Genomic DNA, 13686 nt, shown 5'->3' with positions numbered 1-13686 from the left:
TGTGAAAATAGATAAGTCCCCTGGGCCAGATGGGATTTATCCTAGGATTCTCTGGGAAGCTAGGGAGGAGATTGTAGAGCCTTTGTCCTTGATCTTTATGTCATAATTGTCGACGAGAATAGTGCCGGAAGACTGGAGGATAGCAAATGTTGTCCCCTTGTTCAAGAAGGGGAGCAGAGACAGCCCTGGTAATTATAGACCTGTGAGCCTTACTTCGGTTGTGGGTAAAATTTTGGAAAAGGTTATAAGAGACAGGATTTATAATCATCTTGAAAAGAATAAGTTCATTAGCGATAGTCAGCACTGTTTTGTGAAGGGCAGGTCGTGCCTCACAAACCTTATTGAGTTTTTCGAGAAGGTGACCAAACAGGTGGATGAGGGTAAAGCAGTGGATGTGGTGTATATGGATTTCAGTAAGGCGTTTGATAAGGTTCCCCACGGTAGGCTATTGCAGAAAATACGGAAGTATGGGGTTGAAGGTGATTTAGAGCTTTGGATCAGAAATTGGCTAGCTGAAAGAAGACAGAGGGTGGTGCTTGATGGCAAATGTTCATCCTGGAGTTTAGTTACTAGTGGTGTACCGCAAGGATCTGTTTTGGGGCCACTGCTGTTTGTCATTTTTATAAATGACCTGGAAGAGGGTGTAGAAGGGTGGGTTAGTAAATTTGCGGATGACACTAAGGTCGGTGGAGTTGTGGATAGTGCCGAAGGATGTTGTAGGGTATAGAGGGACATAGATAGGCTGCAGAGCTGGGCTGAGAGATGGCAAATGGAGTTTAATGCGGGAAAGTGTGAGGTGATTCACTTTGAAAGGAGTAACAGGAATGCAGAGTACTGGGCTAATGGGAAGATTCTTGGTAGTGTAGATGAACAGAGAGATCTTGGTGTCCAGGTACATAAATCCCTGAAGGTTGCTACCCAGGTTAATAGGGCTGTTAAGAAGGCATATGGTGTGTTAGCTTTTATTAGTGGGGGGATCGAGTTTCGGAGCCACGAGGTCATGCTGCAGCTTGACAAAACTCTGGTGAGACCTCACCTGGAGTATTGCGTGCAGTTCTGGTCACCGCATTATAGGAAGGATGTGGAAGCTTTGGAAAGGGTGCAGAGGAGATTTACTAGGATGTTGCCTGGTATGGAGGGAAGGTCTGACGAGGAAAGGCTGAGGGACTTGAGGTTGTTTTCGTTGGAGAGAAGGAGTAGGAGAGGTGACTTAATAGAGACATATAAGATAATAAGTGGGTTAGTTAGGGTGGATAGTGAGAGTCTTTTTCCTCAGATGGTGATGCCAAACACGAGGGGACATAGCTTTAAGTTGAAGGGTGATAGATATAGGACAGATGTTAGAGGTAGTTTCTTTACTCAGAGAGTAGTAGGGGCGTGGAACGCCCTCCCTCCAACACGCCAACTTTAAGGGCATTTAAGTGGTCATTGGAATGACATATGGATGAAAATGAAATAGTGTAGGTCAGATGGTTTCACAGGTCGGCGCAACATCAAGGGCCGAAGGGCCTGCACTGCGCTGTAATGTTCTAAAAAAAAAGAGAGGATGTTTCCACTGGTAGGTGAAGTTAGGACAAGAGGGCATAGCCTCAAGATTAGAGGGAGCAGATTTAGGACTGAATTAAGAAGGAACTTCTTCACCCAGAGGGTTGTTAATCTGTGGAATTCCTTGCCCAGTGAAGTAGTAGACACTTCTTCAGTAAACGTTTTTAAAGCTAAGGTAGATATATTTTTGAACAATAAAGGAATTAAGGGATACGGTGAGAGCGCGGGTAAGTGGATCTGAGTCCATGAAAAGATCAGCCATGATCTTATTGAATGGTTGGAGCAGGCTCAAGGGGCCGGACGGCCTCCTCCTGCTCCTACTTCTTATGACCTTATGAGCATTCCCTCTTGCATGTTTAACTCTGCTAACATTCACCATTATATTTTGAGATGAAGCTGCACCATGAAACATTCCGATGTCTTGAAAATGTGCAACCTCCCCATGTAGAAATTGACCCCACACTCCCCATGTGATAGGTAAGGATACTCACCACTGAACTAAAAAGGAAGGAACACAACTCACAGTCACGTATCCGCGACAGAAGCATCAGACCAAGAATTGCACTGTTAGCAGACCTGGGTTCATCCACCAGCCCCAGAGGGAGGATTTTTATTCCAGACAGACACCGAGGAGAGGGAAACAAAGAGAAAAAGATAGAAAAGGAGAAAGAGAACGGCAGAGTGTGGAGTAGATGCTCAAAGGAACAGATTCACTCCACAATTCCATATTTTACTTCACTGAGACTGACAGACAGAAAGTAAGAAAAGAAGAAAGACTTACATTTAAACAGCGCCTTGCACATCCCCAGGATCTCACCAAGCGCTTCACAGTCAAGGAACTACTTTTAAAGTGTGGTCACTGCAGTCATCTAATGACAGAGTGAGAGTTGGACCAAAATGCTGATCCATCAGATGTCAAAATATGATCTTAAGAATTGCATCTCAATATAGAATCTTTCTTTCCAGGTCTATAAAAATCTTGCTGTTTGTTTGATTCCTGTTCAGCAAATGTAATCCTGAAGCTGAGTGACTAAATTTCGCCTCTAATACCTGATGAAATAGAGACAAAGCTTCGCAAATTCCATCAGTTCACCTTCCAGCCTTCTCTATTTTCGAGGTTTTCCTGTTGGTTTTCACCTCTCCGTTCTGGTAAAAGTTGTCAGTGAACGTTTATTTTCCTGTTCCCTGTGAGAGCTGGCAGCAGTGGAAACAATTCCTAATGTCTGAGGGATTTCACTTTGTTTTTTTAAATTTATTAATTCATTCTCTCGATGTATTCATTACCTAACCACTCGACTATAACTACTCGGTCTATATCTGTTTAAATGCTGCTCAGTTAAAATTTAAATCATCCTCTGCTTTTTAATACACCGGCAGTTAGTCGCTGAACAGTCTCCACTCAAGAAAATGCAGAAAGAGACAATCTGGTCTTGCATTATTTTTACCCTGCTACTTTCCACTGCAACATTTTAAAATGATGCGACACAACTAAAATAAATCAAGTTTGTGAAGGTAAAAATCCAGTCACCTCCTCGGGGAATTGAACCACATTGACACACATAGAGCGAAACACACAGATATGTACACCAAGAGTGAGGGAGGCCGAAAGAGAGACAGGCAGCCGGAAAGAAAGAGTATCTCCAATTTGGCAGATTTTTGTTCCATTTCTAAAGGTAAATTTTGAAATGCAAATGAGAAAATCCTGGAGGGATTGAAAGGTGCAGGATTTTATTACCTGTAACTGATGATTGGTTGCAGGGACCTGGTTAAACTTTGAAATAATCAGAAAGGCAGGCAGCAGGACACGAGCACTCACAGAATTCACAACAGATTGTTAAGTTTATCATCTTAACCACTCGGCTACAACTGCATGCAATAAAGTATTATACCTGGTAAATGGAGTTCGGTCATAAAAGCAACAGCAAAGTTAAAAATAAACTCGCCCAATTTGGGATTAAACTGAGCACAAAAGCAAAAATACTGTTGTTGCTGGAAATCTGAAATAAAAGCAGAAACTGCTGGAAATACTCAGCAGATTCGCCAGCATCTGTGGAGTGAGAAACAGAGTTAATGTTTCAGGTCAGTGGTCTTTCAGCAGATCTCGATGTCACCTCTTCTTCTGCCAATCTTCCTCAATCTGTACTCTCTGGTTTTTCAATCCTTCAGCCATTAGAAACAGTTCCTCTTTAATTCTTCTATCTAAACCCTTCATATAAACAATTTTATCAATTCTCCTCTCTCCTTCTCTGCTCGAAGATGAACAACCCCAGCTTCTCCAGTCTATCCACGGATCTGGAATCTCACATCCCTGAATTATATTTTCCTGATGATTGATGACGTCAAAAGCCAAAACATTTGATGTTTTCAACACGGCTGCTGAAATAGCCAGAATGTCATGAGCTTGGAATCATTTTTAGATGATTTAAAGAAGACTTCGAAAAAAATCACCTCGTGCTAATTTAAAATAACAGTTTAACATTCTGGTTATGCTCCCCAGGTTGATTGCAGTGCAGTATTTCTATTACGTTAGAGTTATCAACTGTCTTGTATTTGGGAACGGTCCCCAGTTCAAAACCACATTGAAACCTTATCAAAACACATTCCATGCAATACTAGGAAAAGTTGAGTGATACACATTCGTCAATACATGTTATCAAATTGCATTATGTCACAGACCTGTTACGTTTGCTTTTCCTCTGTACAGTTCTGTACACTCAAGCTGTCCACAGCGTCTTTCACTCACTTTCGTTTCCACCACTGACAGTGCAGAAAGTCATCCTCAAAGTGGAACATTACTGTTGATTTCTGTTAAAATTTGTGGGAGATTATGAAAGGATTATTCCGTGTTGCCTCGGTTAATAACAGCAAGTCTAAGCTGCATGTCACACATGGAAACAAATACATCAATTATTCACTCTTTCCCAGCTCCACAGTGAGTGAGACCGGGACCAGCAGCAATATTCCACCCCAACACTCTCCAATCACCCCCTGCCAACACAAAACAACAAACCAATCAGAGGGTTTACTGTACATCCGTGGGACACAGGACACTACAGTCTGGGCCAAACCTTCCCATACTCTGAGCACAGACTCAGGAGTGAATGAGTCACAAACAAAAGTAACAACTTTCGAAATCGTTCCCATGTAAAATGTGTTCATGTTATTTAAAAGCTGACTGTTCTGCATCTGAAAAAGAGCACCATGCAATTTGTGCTTTTCGTGTTTGTCTGTTCAGTTTGCAGTTCAATTTCTGGTGGATACTGAAGAGAATCTCATATCAAAATGATGACACAAAGTAGGTAAATAATAAACCCCAAAACAATTCCTCAATAAAATGGATCGCAATCTTTGGAAGGAGGTGCGGCTAAGAAGTGGAAGATGGGAATGATGTTATTGATGATTGAGTGGAATGTGTTGCATCCTTGAGCTTTTGTTGATCAATTTCCTTCTACATCTCGGAACACAGAAAAATGACAACACAACCGTGGGTTGCCTAGTTACCTTAGTCAGTGGAGCATGAGACTCTTAATCTCCTGCTCAGGGGTTAGAGCCCCATGTTCAGTGTGATTGTTTTAAATTTTACAGCTGCTTTCACGGGAAAACCCCAGCTCTCCATTCCTCCACCACTGTCACCCGCGCTCAAACTGTGTCTTTCTCCAGCACGCTGTTGTGAATATCATAATTCCTGGTTTACAAGTGAAAAATGTCCTCTGAATCACTGGTCATGTTAGAGACAAGTTTGTAGATGAAGCCTAATGTGCAGTGAATGATAATACTTTAAAAGTGGGAAGTTCCAGTGCAGCATTTGTACAAAAAGAAACTGCTCAGAGTAACAGAATGAGAATGGTCACTTCCTGGGGGACAAATAACATCGGATCCACGTCTAAAAGGATTCCAATGACCATGATCGGATTCATCAGATTCAGGGAGAAAATCTGGGAAACTCATCCTGAACCTCATTTACATCCAGATGAGCTATGTGGAAAGATGGTGTAAGGCTGGATTTGTTTTCCTTGAAACAGAGGAAGCTAAGGGGAGATTTAATGGAGGTGCAGAAAGTTATGAGGGACCTGGATAGAGTGGGTAGTGAGGACCTGTTTCCATGATCAGAGAGATCAATAACCAGGGGGCATTGATTTAGAAAAATAAAGCCTTGCATTTATATAGAGCCTTTCACGACCACTGGAATCCAAAAGCCTTTCTGTCACTGCTTTTCCTCCAGTTCCCTCTGCTCCTCCAGAGAAGAAAGTGGAGCTACCAGAAACTAATGTTGTTCAGCAGATGTAGTGCAAGAAGATACCGAACAGGCCGATGACAACAGTAAATCTTTTGATGAGCTGAGCTGCAGTAAAGGGTTGGCACCATTTAAAATGTCATTCAGCAGGTCTGGTTCCAAATCTGCTGATAGAAATGACAAGAAAACTTCTCTCTGAATTTCCTTCGAGTCATAATGTCAGAAGGCAAAGTAACAAGACAGGAAAGTGTATTTGGCTGTAATGGTTGCAAGATGGCAGAATGACTGTGAAAGGCAATAGCAGTAGTGTTGAGAAACATATAATTATAAAAATGTACTGCACAGAAAGAGGCCATTCGGCCCAGCGTGCTTATTTGACCGAGCAGTTCCGATTGGTTGATAAGGAACAACATTTCTGCCAGTTTGAACAGCAGGCAGAAATTATCACTCACATTTTGTCTTGCACCAGCATCTCTTCAGTCAGTATATCACTCTGTCTTGCAACGTTTCACAGCCCTTTGCTTGTTTTCTATCACTCCCCTAGCTCTGTCGCAGTTCTTTTTCCAACTCTCAGACTTCTCCAGCTCTAATGAATGATCATCGACTTGGAAGATTGACTTGTTTCTCACTCCTTAGATGTAACAAGAGCTGTTGAGTGATTTCTCAGTCCCTTATACGAGTAATATCCCAATCTATATTAGGATACATTAAATCCCCCATTATTGCTATTCTATAATTCTTGCACCTCTCTGTATATTTGTTCCTCGATAGCTTTCCGATTAGCTGGTGGTCTCTGGAATTCACCCAGCAATCGAAATGTGACTCGATTGTTTTTTTTTTAGCTCTAACCAAATACATTCTTTCCTTAATATAAAAACAAAATACTGCAGATGCTGGAAATCTGAAATAAAAACAAGAAATGCTGGAATCACTCAGCAGGTCTGGCAGCATCTGTGAAAACAGAAGCAGAGTTAACGTTTCGGGTCAGTGACCCTTCTTCGGAACCCATTCTTTCCTTGTCCCCTCTTTGACATCCTCAGTCCCCAGCACTGTAACGTTCTCCTTAATTAATAGTGCTCCCCTTCCTCCTTTCTTTCCTATCATATCTTTTCTGCACTCCTTGTATCAAAGTACATTTGGGACCCAGTTCTGTCCATTTTGAGTCAGGTTTCCGTGATCGCCACATCATATTTCCACTTGGGCCTCTGAAACTTGGAACTCACCAACCTTATTTACCACACTCCACGCATTTACATGCTTACACAGTAAACCTAATTTCGATCTTATGGCAGTTGGTGCTTTTCTCACGAAGTGTGTTCTTTGTTGAAGTAATGGAGAAAGTTGATGAGGGCAGCGGTAGTGTGGTTGATATTGTGCATATGGACTTCAAAAAGACATCTGATGAAATACCACATAATCGACTTCCTGGCAAAACTAACCTGGATGGAATTAAAGGCCCAGTGACAGCGTGGATACATTATTTTCTTGCACATAGCTATATTTTCCATGTTTGGATCAAGGTGGTTTTGAGGTCTGAAACTGAGTGCCCCTGGTGGAACCCAAACTGATTATCGGTCAGCAAGTTGTTACTGAGCAAGTGCACTTCATAGCACTGTCAACGCCACCTTCCATCACTTTGCTGATGATTGAGAGTAGACAAATGGGGCAGTAATTGGCCGGATTGGATTTCTCCCGATTTTTGTGGACAGGGCATACTTGGGCAATTTTCCAAATTTTCTGTTTTGTAGCTGCACTGGAACAGCTTGTCTCAGGACACGGCTAGTTACAGAGCACATGTCTTCAGTATGACAGCTGGGATTTTGTCAGGGCCCATAGACGTTTCTGTATCCAGTGCCTTCGCCCGTCTCTTGATATCACGTGGATTTAATTGAATTGTCTAAAGACTGGCATCGATGATGGTGAGGAACAATTCTCTCTTCAACCCAGGACTGAATATGCTTCCACCACACTCTCGGTATTGGAAATAGCTGAGGCCCCAGCACTGATCCTTGAGGCACTCCACTCATCACGGCCTGCTAACTTGAAAATGCTCCATTTATCCCTACTCTTTGCTTTCTGTCCTTTAACCTCAAAGTCCTCTATGTCCTCTCTGCATGCTAATAATTACATGAGCTTTTATCTGGTGTATTAAACTTCTGTGGCATCCTACTGAATGCCTTTTGGAAATCCAATAATACTATATTTCCTGGTTCCCCTTTATCTACCCTTTCATTACATGCTCAGAATTCTTTAATAAATTTGTCAAAAGAGTTTTCCCTTTCGTAAAATCATGTTGACTTTGTTTGATCAGACTATGATTTTCTCAGTGCTTGTTAAGACTTACTTAATGATAGATGAGAACATTTTCCTGATGACTGATGTTCGGCTGACTGACCTGCAGTCCCCCAGAGAATGAGCAAACAACCGTGGGTCCAGTGGTGCAATTGGTTAGCGCGTGGTACTTATACAGTAGTGCAGTTAGCGGGCTATGCTGAGATGTGAGTTTTAACCTCACCTGGAGCACAGATTTTTCAGACTGGCAGCAATGTGAAGCAGCTCAGCAGTGAAGAGGGCTGTGATCGGTGACTCTGAACTTACCAAAAGAGGAGAATAAAAATAACTGGATGCCTCCTGCTCAACTGTTTTGATTTTGTTTGACAAAGAAAGAACTCTGGTATTATACTGCTCCTTGCTCCACCACCCCCCCCACCCTCTTCACACCCCGTTCTCCAGCCGCTCGCTCCCCGCTTCCTCCCCCACCACCACCCCCCTCCATGGCCGCTCACACCCCGGCCTCCTTCTATCCCCTAACTCCAGGTCGTGCCACTTCTCTCTTCTCGGTCACTCACTCGCACATTCGACTGATCCTCACCGCACTGCCTAAACAAGTAAGGCAGACTGTGAGGGCTGACGGGCAGATGTCGGAGCGAGAGGAGAAAAGCAGCATGACCGACAGATGACGGCTTGAGAGGTGTGTGGTGGTGGGGTGAGGGGGGAGGGGGAGCGTGTGGGGTGTTGGGTGGAAGTGAGGAACGAGCGGCCGGAGAGTGCTTTGGGGAGGCGTGAGTGGGGAACAATTGGCCAGGGAAGAGGGGGCGAAAGCGTTGAAGTCTGGAGAGAGTGGCAGAGGAGAGAGCGGGGCCAGTGGAGCGGGACAGAGCAGTTAATTGGGGCAAGCGAGCACCTGGTGATGTTTTCCTGTGCATGCTCCAATTAGCCCCGGCAAGTGTGAAGCTGCGCATGTGCAGCATTACACAAAGCGCAGGAGACCATTTGTGCATGGTCTGCAGTGGAAAAAGCACCGAATTCTCACTACGAGACCACCAGGGAATCTGCCAGACTTCACTGCAAGTTAGCTGCTCCACGCTGCTTTTGCTATTTCTTCATTTCAGGCCACTTTCACCACAGACTGTTTTCTCATTAAAACAATCGAATGTTTAGCTGGAACACAAAAGATTTGTTCAGGCAATGACAGCACCGAATGTGTGAACAAGAGCATAAAGCTACAGATGTACAAGTTTCAATTTCCAAGCTGCAGCAACCTCATCAATGCGACTCCTGTGAAATGTGCAAAGCAACACATTGCCATCATACATCAATAGAAACAACTGACACACATCAAATTCTGCCAGTTTCATGTGGGATCTCCTTCTTCTTCTATCATTGCTTTTTCTCCAGCTCTCTCTGTTCCCCCAGCTCCCAGGTGAATTAGCTGCTTCATGTGAACACACCAGATTCATGAAGTCCAGCTTTCCCTGGAAAGAAGGGAGTGGGAATGAAAGATGGAGGACATTGAGAAACACTCTCCTTCCAATCTTTTACCCCTTGCTTATATTTCAAACTCTGCATAATTTCTCACTGGTTTTCAATGTGTATTTGGCTCCAATGGGTTGTAAGATGGTAGAATGACTGTGAAGGCAGCAGCAGTGCTTGTTAAGGAACATTCAATTGCAGAAAGGTACAGTACAGAAGGAGGCCATTCGGTCCAGCATGATTCGTTGACAGAGCAGTTGTGATTTGTTGATCAGGAATGATATTTGTGCAGGTTGAGCAGCAGGCAGAAATATCTGCCCCATTGCCTGCCACCCATATTTTCCTGGCCTCTTCCTCACTTTCATCAGTACATCACTCTGTTTTCTAACATGTTCCCCTTTCCTTCCCAAGACCTGTCTCTTTAACTGTTATCGACCAGTTACATCTCTGACTTCTTCAGCTCTGCTGCACAATCACGACTTGGACTTTTAATTTTGTTTTGCTCTCTCAACAGATACCGCAGGTGACTCAGCTGCACAGCAGGGCAGGAAAAGTAGTGGAAGAGCTATAGTGAGAGGGGATTCTATCGTGAGGTGTACAGATAGGCGTTTCTGTGGCGGGAAACGGTCTCCAGGATGGTATGTTGCCTCCCTGGTGCTCTGGTCAAGTATCGCTGCACGAGATTCTGAAGGGGGAGGGTGAACATTCAGAGGTCGTGGTACACAACGACATAGGCAGAAAGAGGGATGAGGTCCTGCAACAAGAATTTAGGGAGCTAGGTAGAAGATTGAAATGCAGGACCTCAAATGTTGTATTCTCTGTATTACTCCTGGTGCCACGCGCTAGTGAGTATAGGAATAGGAGGATAGAGCAAATGAATGCGTGGCTGAGGAGATGGTGCAGGAGGGATCACTGGGTCTGTTTCTGGCATACAAGTTGCATGAGTTACACCTGAAATGTAACGGGACCAAACTCTTGCTGAGAGGTTTGCTAGTGCTGTTGGGGGCGCGGGACGGGGAGTGGGGAGCGGAGTGTGGGCGTGGGGTTGGTTGCTGGATGCTAACGTAATTTGGCAGGGGGATGGGATACCGAGTGGAGGTACAGTAGGGGGTGATTCACAGCCAAATATAAAAGACAAACTGAGTCAGTGTGGAAGGCAGAGCAAATATTGTTAAGGCACAAGTGAAAAATGCAAGGCTGGATTGCATCTATTTTAATGAAAGGAATCTTACCAGTAAGGCAGATGAATTGAGGGCGCAGATTTCACATTGGATTATGATATTATTAATATCACAGAGACATGATTGAGGGAGGGGCAGGACTGGCAGCTCAATATTCCAGGGTATAGAATCAACAGGCGAAACAGGGGCCCATTAGGGGCCAAAGTGGCAATCTGTATGTGGAGCCGGAGCGTATAGGTGAGGTTTTAAATGATTACTTTTCATCTGTGTTCACTATGGAGAACGATGATGTTGGTGTAGAGCTCAGGGAGGGAGATTGTGATATACTTGAACATATTAACATTGAAAGGGAGGAATTATTAGCTGTTTTAGCTGGCTTAAAATTTGATAAATCCCCAGGCCAAGATGAGATGTATCCCAGGCTATGATGTGAGGCAAGGGAGGTGATAGCAGGAGCTCTGACACAAGTTTCCAGATCCTCTCAGGCCACAGGAGACATACCAGAGGATTGGAGGACAGCAAATGTGGTACCTTTATTCAAGAAGGGTAGCAGGGATAAACCAGGTAATGGCAGACTGCTGAGTCTAACATCAGTGGTTGGGCAACTATTGGAAGAAATTCTGAGGGACAGGATTAATCTCCACTTGGAGAGGCAGGGATTAATCAGAGATAGTCAACATGTCTTTGTAAGGGGGAGGGGTGGGGGGGGGGGGTGATCGTGTCTAATTAACCTGATTGAATTCTTTGAGGTGGTGACTAGATGTGTAGATGTGGGTAAACCAGTTGATGTAGTCAAATGGACTTTAGTAAGTCTTTTGATAAGGTCCCGCATGGGAGATTGGTTAAGAAGGTAAAGGCCCATGGGATGCAGGGAAATTTGGCAAAGTGGATCCACAATTGGCTTAGTGGCAGGAGGCAGAGGGTGGTCGTCGAGGGTTGTTTTTGTGAGTGGAAGCCTGTGACCAGTGGTGTACAGCAGGGATCACTGCTGGGACCCTTGCTGTTTGGAGTGTACATTAATGATTTAGACATGAACATAGGAGGTGTGATCACTAAGTTCGCAGATGACACGAAAGTTGGTGGCGTCATAAATAGTGAGGAGGAATGCCTTAGATTGCAGGACGATATGGATGGGCTGGTAAGATGGGCAGAGCAGTGGCAAATGGAATTTAATCCTGATAAGTGTGAGGTGATGCATTTTGGGAGGACTAACAAGGCAAGGGAATATACAATGGATGGTAGGACCCTAAGAAATACAGAACGTCAGAGGGACCTTGGTGTACTTGTCTACAGATCACTAAAAGCAGCAGCACTGGTAGATGAGGTGGTTAGGCAGGCATATGGGATAATTGCTTTTATCAGCCGAGGCATAGAATAGAAGAGCAGGGAGGTTATGATGGAGCTGTATCAAACGCTGGTTAGGCCACAGCTGGAGTACTGTGCACAGTACTCTGGGCAGCACACTATAGAAAGGATGTGATTGCCCTGGAGAGGGTGCAGAGGAGATTCACGACGATGTTGCCTGACCTGGAGCATTTCAGCTGTGAAGAGAGACTGAAATGGCTCGGGTTATTTTCCTTCGAGCAGAGAAGACTGAAGGGGGACATGATTGATGTATATAAAAGTATGAGGGGCATTGATAGATTAGATAGGAAGAAACTTTTACCTTAGCGGAGGGGTCAATAACCAGGGGGCATAGATTTAAGGTAGGGGGCAGGAGGTTTAGAATGGATTTGAGGGAAAAAGTTCACTCAGAGGGCGGTTGGAATTTGGACAACACCACCTGAAGGATTGGAAGAGGCAGGAACCCTCACAACATTTACCAAGTATTTCGATGAGCACTTGAAATGGCAGAGAATACAAGGATACGGACCAAGTGCTGAAAAATGGGATTAGAATAATTCGGTGCTTCATTCCCAGCACAGACACAATTGGCCAAAGGGCGTGTTTTTCTGCTGGATAACTCTTTGACCGGCAGAGTTGCGAACCATTTGCTGTTTTTTTTAATGCCAGTCACATTTGTGAGAGTTGTCATAACAGTAAAAGAAACTGATTACTTTCTGACCAGGAATCAAACCCAGAACGCGAGAGTGAATGCATTGAGCCCACGCCACTCGAACATCAGTGAAGCTCGCCCACGCCTTTTAATATTAGCTGCTTTTCCCATTTCTTCCCCTTCAACAGGCTGATTTGTTTGTTTATTTCTCACCCATTTTTTGCCTTTTGTTCAGTTTACGACAAATCCACGATCTCTGATTGATACTGAGACATTTGAACATTTCCAACGAGCAAAGCGAGCAGCCAACTCAAGAAAGGTGTGAATGTTTGTAGATGGGATGCCAATCAAGTGGGCTGCTTTGTCCTGGATGGTGTCGAGCTTCTTGAGTGTTGTTGGAGTTGCACCCATCCAGGCAAGTGGAGAGTATTCCATCCCACTCCTGACTTGTGCCTTGTCGATGGTGGACAGGCTTTGGGGAGTCAGGAGGTGCGTTACTCGCCTCAGGATTCCGAGCCTCTGACCTGCTCTTGCAGCCACGATATTTATATGGCTACTCCAGTTCAGTTTCTGGTCAATGGTAACCCCTAGGATGTTGAGAGTTGGGGATTCTGCGATGGGTATGCTGTTGAATGTCAAGGGAAGATGGTTAGATTATCTCTTGTTGGAGATGGCCATTGCCTGGCACTTGTATGGCGGGAATGTTACTTGCCACTTATCAGCCCAAGCCTGGATATTGTCCAGGTCTTGCTGCATTTCTACACGGACTGCTTCAGTATCTGAGGAGTCACGAATGGTGCTGAATATCCGTGAACATCCACACTTCTGACCTTATGATTGAAGGAAGGCCATTGATGAAGCAGCTGAAGATGGTTGGGCCTAGGACACTATCCTGAGGAACTCCTGCAGTGATGTCCTGGAGCTCAGATGATTGACCTCCAACAACCACAAGCATCTTCCTTTGCGCTAGATATGAC

The sequence above is a fragment of the Heterodontus francisci genome, chromosome 34 (assembly GCF_036365525.1).
Source record: "Heterodontus francisci isolate sHetFra1 chromosome 34, sHetFra1.hap1, whole genome shotgun sequence".
Lineage (NCBI taxonomy): Eukaryota > Metazoa > Chordata > Chondrichthyes > Heterodontiformes > Heterodontidae > Heterodontus > Heterodontus francisci.
Note: the sequence above shows the minus strand (reverse complement) of the source record.